This window comes from Corvus kubaryi, unplaced genomic scaffold (genome assembly GCF_017639235.1).
Source record: "Corvus kubaryi isolate FWS band 111438036 unplaced genomic scaffold, C.kubaryi_AGA036_p1.0 37300, whole genome shotgun sequence".
NCBI lineage: Eukaryota > Metazoa > Chordata > Aves > Passeriformes > Corvidae > Corvus > Corvus kubaryi.
In genome coordinates, this window is record NW_024581093.1 from 11,696,796 (window position 1) to 11,706,432 (window position 9,637).

General features: G+C 45.2%; 1 protein-coding gene across 4 annotated transcripts in view; it reads left to right on the forward strand.

The window, feature by feature from the left end:
• ZNF423 (zinc finger protein 423) overlaps positions 1–9,637 on the forward strand; it is a 229,630-nt gene that overhangs the window by 93,986 nt on the left and 126,007 nt on the right. The window contains exon 1 of one of the 4 annotated variants that reach the window (XM_042027542.1): positions 3,172–3,243. The exons of the other annotated variants lie outside the window; for them this stretch is intronic. The gene's annotated coding sequence lies outside the window, so the exon portion shown is untranslated. Of the gene's footprint in view, positions 1–3,171; positions 3,244–9,637 lie in introns of those variants that run through there. 4 annotated transcript variants of the gene reach the window in all.

Here is a 9,637-nt window from a genome sequence, read left to right on the forward strand (position 1 = left end):
TGGGGGTTTTGGCCAGCCGTTGGCAATTTCTCTCAGACACCCAATTACCCCTGACGTCAATGCCGTCTCTCCCATCTCCCTTGGGTGCCCACATTTTTTCCTTTGTAACACTAATAGCTGACTAGCTAAGTGCCTGTTATTTCCTTGGCAGAAGATTTGATTGTGTTTTGGGCCGGATACTAAATCCAAAAACTATGTAAAAATGTCAATAGGTGAGTGCACATTGATTTCGGTTAGTCACAGTGATATTTGAGCCCCTTTGGGGGCTCTGTCTGGGGAAGTATTTTACAAGAAAGATAATATAACAGAAAATTACTGGAGCTGCACAGGTCTCTGGTGGATTTCTTAGGGGCCTGCTAAGTTTCTGTAGAATCAACAAATGCTTTATTAATCTAAATTTGCGGTTTTGTTCCTGCCTCTCTTCAGACGGTTCGGGCTCGCCGGAGGAGGCTCGGCGGGAGCGGGGCGGCCGGCGGCAGAGCCCGGCGGGGCCGGGGGCGGCCGCGGGCCCCTCCCCGCCCGGCCGAGGGCTGCGGCGGCAGATAACGCGGGGGACGGAGGGGGTCCCTGCCAGCTGTGCGGGGCCGGCGCTGACTGGGAGCGGCTGATAAGAGCCCCGCGCGGGAGCCAGCCGGCAGCGCCGCTCCGCCAGCGCGCTGCGGGGCCGCGGCGACTGGCAAAGAAAGTTAAACACAACTGGTCCGGGGGCGGCGGGGAGGGCTGTGCTGGAAGATAATGGTAATTGATTGAATCAAAGTCGCAGAGCAGCCTTGTTTTTCCTCGCAATTAATTTTTTTTTTTCTAATTTTCAGACCGAAGTATCCGAAGAGCTCAGGTTGCACCGAGCACATGCTGCACTAAAAGATAATAAGCACATGCCCTCTTCAGCTTTTTTGGGGGAAATTCAGGCCAAGAAAAGACACAATTAAATAGAATGCACCTCCCTTAAAGTTACGAGCACACGGTTCCAAGCTCAGTGGAGCGTGCTCTTAAGGACAAGGAAAATCAATGGCTTTTTCAGGTCGCCAGGCTGTGTGCTTGCTGGCTAGCAGGGACGAGCAGTCAATTTTGCCCACAAAGCCAGCAGATAGTGACACCAGAGAAGGGGATTGTCAGGGGACTGAGTTGTGCAGTGTCCACACATTGGGCATTCCTGCAGCCCTTCTTCCTCTCCTGCTCCCCACCACAGCCTCACGCCCCACAGCTCAAGATGTTTGCAGAGGAAAACAGAGACACATGCCATTTGTATTTTCGTATCAGTTACTTTCCAGGTTTAGTTTAGCCAGTTTGGATCTTTTTCACCAGCAACTTGTTGGCCAGAAATTTTTCTTCACTTTTAAGGGGATTCCCTGTATAGCATTCAGGACTAGTAGTACAGTTTATGTGCTTTGAGTAAATAAAACCTTTTAGTCTTTGGCAATTGCATCTACAAGCAGTAAAATCTTATGTCAGCAGACCATGTAGAGAGCAGGATACCTAATAATTAGTAAACTATCTAAAAAAGTCTTCTGCTTGATCAGACGTGGTGCTTAATGTATAGTGCTGTAACTTGCCCAGCACATAATTAGTATTGAGGGTGGAAAAGCCCTCCTCTATGGACCATGACACCACAGACCTAAACTGACATTTTTTCACACATTAGAGTTTTCTTTCTTTAGTGGACAACATTTCTTTGCTCGTTTTAAAAATCATTCTCTAAGAATTAACAGACTGTAATAGCGTATTGTATATCTTAAATGAACGTTGCAAGCTCTAACAGTGTATTCTTCTTTCCATATAGGCACTGTGTAGGGTGGGCAGGCAAGCAGTATTGTAGTGCAAGAGAGATCAAACGTTGGATAGGAAAAAAACCCCAAACCTAACCTGGGAAATAAAAATTAACCAACCCATTTTTGCAGTGATTTTGTTGGATCCCATCCTGGAACAAGTATATGTATGAAAGTGCTAGGAAAATGAATGGTCCTTATTGAGGTAAGACACTATGGTTTATCTAATAATGAAGAAGTTGAGATTTTCACTAGAGCTCTGTATGTTTTCCTCAGAATGGCAACAGGAGATTTCTTTATGTGTGGGCCAAATTCATAGGATTTCTTCCCAACTAGTGAAAGGGTGGAGCATTTGCTGTCTGTTTGGGCAGGAGCAGGGTATCCTGATATTCTATCAAACAGACTAATAGGTGTCCTTTGCTGAAAGAGCTGGTAATCTGCCTTGTCATGACCATTGGTTATGAAAGGAACAAGTCAGCTGTGAAGAAAGATGACTTTCTTGAAGACACCATGTAAAATCTTCGGCCTAATGCCAACACAACCGTTGCTGATCAACTTTGGTCAGGACATGGCTCAGATTAGAGACTCCCTGTGTGGAAAAAAGTGGTTTTTTCTTTTGTCTTACAGTCTTGAGAGCCTACTGGGTTACTACTGCTGACCTTCTGTCTTTGACATTTCAGGTTCCAGTGTAATTAAACCCACAACTGTAATGTGGTCTTTTAGCCACTCTGGTATGACCGACAGGTGACACTGTCCTTCTCTACCTTAAATACAGCTGGTGAACTACTCCTGGGCAGTCAGATGTTTTTAGACTAGAGCAGTGCTTGGTAGCACCCCTTTCATCCTCCTCCCAGCCTGGCCTGTGTACTCAGTCTGTTGGTCTCAGAAGTGCTGACAGCAATGTGGAAAACGAAGTCTTTGCCAAAGCAAAAGCACTATGAGGTCATTTGGATAGATAAAAGTAAGTGAAATTCATGGAGATAAGGTGCACCCACTCAGCACCTGCCCACCTCTGTGCTCATCTATGCTAAGGCACATTGCTGCCAGCAGGGCTGCTGCCAGGGCTCTGCTGGCATCAAGCACTCCCTGGGCTGAGCCACCAGCCCTGGCTGGGAGGGGCATGAGGAAAGGACAAAACCAGCTTCTGCTGGAAAGATTTAAAAAATGACCCCTCTGCTAAGATGCAGTGCTGAGTTTTGGGGTGTGGGCCAGTCTGTAGGGCACTGGCAGTTGGCAGCCACAGGCAGCTGGAGGAGCTGGCCTCTAGTGAAGCAATTCCTGAAATTAAAAGGGGGCAGGTTTTAACTTAAAACCGAAACAAAGAGCACGGCTGGCTGTGCTGTTCCAGGTCGAGGCGCATTGGTGGCTGTAGGTTTTCCTGTGTTGTGTCACCTCCAGTGCGGGTGCTGGGCGTGTGAGACACAGGCACAGCAGAGCTGCCGCAGCAGGACAGACACGCTGCGCTCCCTGAGCTGAGGTGGGACCTGTTCTCCTGAACCACACCCATGTCTGTGGGGTGCAGAGGGGCCAGGGGCTGCAGTGGGTGGGCAGGGGGGTGGTGAAGGGGAAGGCAAGGCAGGGGTCAGTGGTGGCAGTGACGGGAAGCAGGCGGCTGGCACCGTGTGGGGGACACAGCAGGGCCAGTCCCTCTGAGGACAGAGGAAGCAAGCTATGGGACTGCCCGCAAATAGTGGGGTGAGTTAAGATACCTTAAAGACACCTTCTCAGTAGTTTGCTGGGAAACAGACTTGTATGCTTGTTTTGCTACATCCTAGCTTTTAAATGTACAGTGGGAGATAAAGGACACACTAGAGGAAAAGCTGGGTGAATTCCCAAAGCAGGGAAGGTAGGAGAGTAGATACAGGGCAGCAGCTGCTTGGGAGCTGGCAGCAAGAGGAAGTATCAGCATGGAGGGGAGCAGAAAAGGAGGAATGGAGAGGGAAACATCCCCAAAATTATTTCTATCCCTTTGTTAAGAACTTGGGACATTGGTGAGTGAAACAACTCCTGGTTTTCCTGGAGCATTTCCTTTCCCCTACATTTGTACTGGCCTGTATGGCCTTGCAGCCCAGGTCTTTTTCTGCTCCTGGGTGTGGGTTACACCTATTACCAAAGTGTCACTAAGGTGTTAGGATGGTTTTCAGGTGACTGCTCTGACAATGGGGTTGTTCTTGCCCTGTAATTCACAGAGCTTCACTCAAGTCACAGCCAGAACATTACACCTGCCCCGGAGAATGAGGAGGAAATTCACCAGGTTATTTTAAGTTGATTCTGTGGAAGCATGTAGGAATATTTCCGAGTTAAACTCAAAGGGAAATGATCAGATTGGCTGCAGATTTCATCAGGTTTATAGTTGTATTAGGAATCTCACATGAATCTTTAAAAATGTTTTAGAATTGAAAAACTTAAAGGTTTTGAGAAAACTTGTTGCACAAAAATGATCAGTATGAGTATGTATCTCATACAGGACAAGTAGGCAAGTTCAGTAAGGCATCAGTTACTTTATGTTGAGATAGCCATGTGAACATAAGCACTTGAGCAGTGTGAATAGCCATTAAGAAGCATCAGAGTTCTGCTTTGTCTTTTAGTTGTAGGCAAGTGTGCAGGAGACTTGTGAAATTTTTCTTTCAGCTCTGTTAGTGCCAGGTTTAAGGAGTGTTAGCTGAGCAATAGTGCCTTTCTGAACCACATAATCTTTAACTTTTTCCCCTTAATCTTTAAATGCGCATTATATTCACCTAGGTCTTGTAATTTTGACAATTTTTGTTCTTTGTTTTTTGGTTTGTTTGTTTGTTTTGTTTTTTCCTGGATCTTCATTATGTGCGGAGCAGTCTCTCCATTGCCAAGCATTGATGCTCTCTTTTATATTGCTTTTATAGCCCCGCATTGTCCCTGGTCTTGGGTTCACAGAGCTGGTAGACAAAGCAGTTGGCAAGGAGAGTGAATGACTTCAGGAAAGGATAGACTTGTGTGCTCTGACCACGGAGATGACAGAAATGTAGAAGGGATGGGAAGAGGGTGAGCAAGGTCATGAAATCAGGGAAGTGAATGGATTGTATTCCAGAGAAAGGTTAGAGTAATAGGACTGGAAGTGGGGACAGAGGATGTGAGTCGGGGGGGAACTGGCAAGAGGAAGATGAGAAATGTCAAAAGAGCGTGGGGAGAGAAGAAGGGGAATAGACCGGTAAAAGGTAGAGCGGATCTGGAAGCAGCAACTAAGAAGTGAAACACACAGGCTAAGATTGTCGACTCAGAAGAAGATGTGGGAAGTGTAAGATGAAAGGAACAACTTCAGCAGGGAATAATATCTTCCACTCTTAAAAAAGCCCAAAACTTAGTAGAAGAAAGAAATGAATCTACTTGGTTTTACTTTTGGCCGGGCAGTTCTGCTTTCTTTTCCAACATTGATGGCTGTCTCATGATTTCCCTGAGACATTGTCATAGAAATGGACATGGAAAGCAAATGTCCTGCTTCTAGGAAGCATGGTCAGGTAGTGTCTTCTCTACCCAGTGAGAGATGGGCTTCCAGCAGCTAGCCTATTTAGAGTAATTTTTTTGGTAAAGTATCCTAAAAAAAAAAGAAAAAAGAAAATGACTGGTGACTTTCTTCTGGTAGTAAAAAAAAAAAAAAGACTTTGAGAAACAGTTTATATGGAGGTGATCTCCATATGTCCTTTCCAGGCTAAAATACTCTGTGATTGAACCTTCTGAGGAAAAAGAAAATGTGAAGTTTGAGTTTTGTTTCTGGTGCAGGTTGAAAAGGCTTGATGAGCAGTGCTCTGTTCTAGTAAAGTTGGATGAGAATTAACCAAGTGATTGACTTCCACAATCCCAACAGCAAATGTTGCCTGAGTTCCTGGGTAAATAACTCAATTAGCTCTGCAAGATGCCCTTCTTTTGGGTGAGAGTCAGGGACCACTTTAGGATGTCACTCCCTTTGCAGGAATGCCCATGGGTTTCCAGAAAGTGAGACTGGAAAAGGCACACATGCTCCTGGTGACAGGAGCTTGAGCTCTTTACTCTGATTTTTAGATATGCTGGCATTGTCTCAATAGCCTGCACTCACATTTATGGCCTTTCCAGACTACTTATCTAGGAGAGAATGTGTGCTCAGCCTGCTCCAGTTATGTCTGAGCTTGAGCTTAGGGCCCAGACAAAGCACACCACGGCTTGGGCAGCCCCAGTATTCCACTCTCAAAGATGCAAAGGCAAAACACAAAGTGGAGGTAGCTCTCCATGCAGATCTTTACATTCTGGACATCCTGTTTGGTGGTCCCACTGTCTCCTGAGACTGTCTGAACAACTGCATCAAAAATAGCTGAACTATTAGAAAATTATTCCCTCCCATGAATGAGCATGTAGGTATTTTTCTAATGAGATAAAAAAAGAGAGTCTTATTCTGCACCATCCATATTAGTTTGCACTCCAATTAATTCCTTCTTGTTAATTTATCTTGGAATGTTTTGAAAGATTTCTCAGCGTCTACCAGGGCATTTTGTGGGACAGTCTATGGAAAGGACAGAACATTTGCTGAAGAGCCTTTACTGTATTTTCCCATTAGAATTCTCTACTCAGTGCTAAGGTTTCAAGAGGCTTTGAGTGAGCTGGTTGAGCCTCCTTTTGAACCCATCATGGATTTTTCTTTGTATTTTATTTCCTTTAAAGATTATTTCCTTCCTTATGGCAACCACCTTTTGCCAAATGAGTAAGGCATTCCAGTTCTTCCCAGCTTTTGCCCCATTTACCACCTTCCAAAAAAGGTTGCTGGGCTGTATGACCGCATCTCAGATTTTCCCTGGAGGGATCTCTGATTTCTTTTCAATCAGTTCATTTAATTGACCATGTTTATTTCCCTAGCCCTTGCAGCTCCCTGAGTGCAGCTATTCGTCAGAAGCTGGATCTTAAGCATCCTTTTCATGTTTTACCTGGAGAATTTCTTAAACCATCTCATCTGTTCTCAGCATTTGGGGCTAAGCCCAAAAGAGAAGCTCTCTCAATCAAAAGGCTATCTAAATGGGTAATGTGATACCTGTAACAAGGAGGCAAATGTCCCAGTCCCACTGCTCCCATGCTGATCCCACCAGAGCCACAGTAGCTTTGAAGGCTCGTTTGGGCAAGGTTCCCAACGTGGATGTTTGCAAGACAGCTAACTGGAACTTGGTACACGTACCTAGCATACTGCTTAGATGTAGAGCCTAGGCATGATGCCCACTTTGGAAAGCAGCTTTGTAGTCTATATTTGCTTAATTTAGTCCTCAGCTGTCCTCCTGAGAATGGCTGTTCGCTGCATGTTAGTGTCCAAGAGCAGGAAGCAATGGAGGCAACTTTCATCAGAAAGAAGATGAAGTAACTTGGCACTCATTGGAGTTTGGAGGCTAAATTGCCTCTTAGAAGATCATCCTTACTGCTTGTCTAAGGAGTTTCCAAGCTGTAAATGGGATGGGAAGAAGGATGCCTTTGTATCCTGTGTTCCCCTTTTCTAGATGTTGTCTTGGTGACAGGAGCTTCCTTCTTCAAAGTCCATAAAATTCTGTTTGAATGCTTTTCATGCTCTAGTTTGGCATACAGCATAAACCCAAGCAAACTGACCTGAGACAGGAATGCATTTTCCTCTTCAGTGACTGCTGTCTGTGTCCACTGCTAGCATCTATATTAGCAAATACAATTTATTGGAAACATCCCGAAGCTTTTCTTTTCCAGAATATTTTTAGTAGTAACAAAGCACTGTTATTTCCTAGAAAGTTTGGTCAGGTTCTTCCACGTCAATTTTTACATCCCTATTCTATTACTTCCTTATGACACATACTTTTATACTGTCTTTTTGAAAATAAGCATTCAGGGGTTGGACTAGACGATCTCCAGAGGTCTCCTCCAATCCTGGCTATTCTGTGAAACATAAGTCAGGAGTAATTAGAGAGAAATGCACCACATTTGTAGCATAAATAGAAGGAAGTAAATGGTATGATGTGTCACTACAGTCAATGGTCAAATATCCAAATTTTAATCTTGAGGGCTGAGTTAAATAAAATGAGATCCTTTTAAATAACTTGACATTCCCTTAATGATCCAGGAAAGGTAAATCTGAACATTTGACTTCATTGCAATAATACAGCTAGTTTAAATTTTTATTATTTTTAGGCCTGCAGCCAGCAGGCTGGAGTAAGTTATTTGCAGTGTATTTTTAAAGTCCATATTGAAATATTAGCCATAACTGTCTGCTGTGTATAAAAAAAAAGGAGGGGGGGGTGGGTGGGTGGGTGTATGTTTGAAGTTTAATCATGCTTCTACTTATGCTCAGTCCCAGAGCAATCCTTTTTTCTGCTGCTGAGCTCAAACAGCTAGTAGCCAGGTTTGATCTGCTGCCCCATGGAGCAGTGCCCTATGTGAATTTGAAGTTTTCTCAACCCGGGAGGCCTGCAAATAAAGACTAGCCTCAGGTAGCCAGAGCTCTCCTTCCCAAAGCAGCTCCTGGGGCGCTGCCTGGAGCAGTCCTCCTGAAATTGTTTCAGGCAATTGCTACAGAGTATTTCTACTACTGCCCTTCTCACCCCTCCTTCCCTCTCCTCCTCCTGGTGTAAGGGAGGAGTTTTGGAGTCCAGGAGTCCTGTTTGACTTTAATAAAATGAAGAAAAAAACTCCAAAAAATAAAAAGCAGAGCAGTTTGTAGGGAACTGGCACAGACTGTGGAAACAGGAGCCACAGCAAGACAAAACCCAGTGGCCTTCAAAACTTTTTTCCCTTCTTTCTCACCACATGACTTGGAGGATGTGGACAGTAATTAAAGGACCCCCTAGCTCCTCATTTTCTGTGCCTGGTCCTTTGATCTGGTTCATGTCGGGTAGCTATTTTCATTGTTCCTGTCTTTTCTTTTATTCTCACCCAGCCCCTTTGATGGGAGCAATGATGATCTTTAATTCCAAAATAGGAGATGGGCAGGATAGCAGTACTGGCCTTATATAATGCATCTTTCACATCTTATATTTAAACTTGAGCATAATAGGTGTAAGTCAGAGAGCCTGGGGAGCATTAACCCTTTCCATGCAGGGGAACTGCTGAGGAGGTTAAGAGCCTATCACTTTTGGGAACATCAGTCAGGTTAATCTTCTGTAGAAGATGCCTACAGATGCATTTGTGAAAACTTATTATTATTATTATTATTATTATTATTATTATTTTCCTGCAAATATGATGGATCTCAAAATATAATCTGGAGGGAGTTTGTCCTAATTGTTCCCATGTGGGAAAAATGTGCTGAGAAAGAACAGTAAAGCTAATGCAGTTATTCTGACTGGCTTCACTTGGCAGCACAGTGGGAGTGAAGCACACTGTTTATTAGCGTATGTTAATAAACTATAAGGGACAAGCTGCAGGTGGCAGTTTATAAACCGTTAGCTCAGGTAAGATAGATGACAATATGGAGGTTATTAGTAACATTAGCACAAGAGAAGGGCTGGAGGTTCTTAGTGTTGTCTGGAAATCACAGAAGCCCGATATATCTCTGTGTTATGCCTCTTCGTTACGGGATGCACAAACCAAGTAGCTGCACTCCAGCCAGGGTGGGCGGCACTGGAGCTGGAGCACCTGGTGCCAGACCATCAGAGCTGGCACCTGCAGGAACCTCTCTGCCAGCCACCCGGGGGACACTCCCCTGCCAGGCTGCGTGGGGTGGCATGTGGCACTCCTGTGCCATGTTTTGGGTGGTGGCACACGGGGCCCTCTGCCCCGTGCTTTGGGTGGTGGCACACAGGACCCTCTGTGCTGTGCTTTGGGTGGTGGCACACAGGACCCTCTGTGCCGTGCTTTGGGTGGTGGCACACGGGGTCCTCTGTGCCGTGCTTTGGGTGGTGGCACACGGGGCCCTGTCTGTGCCG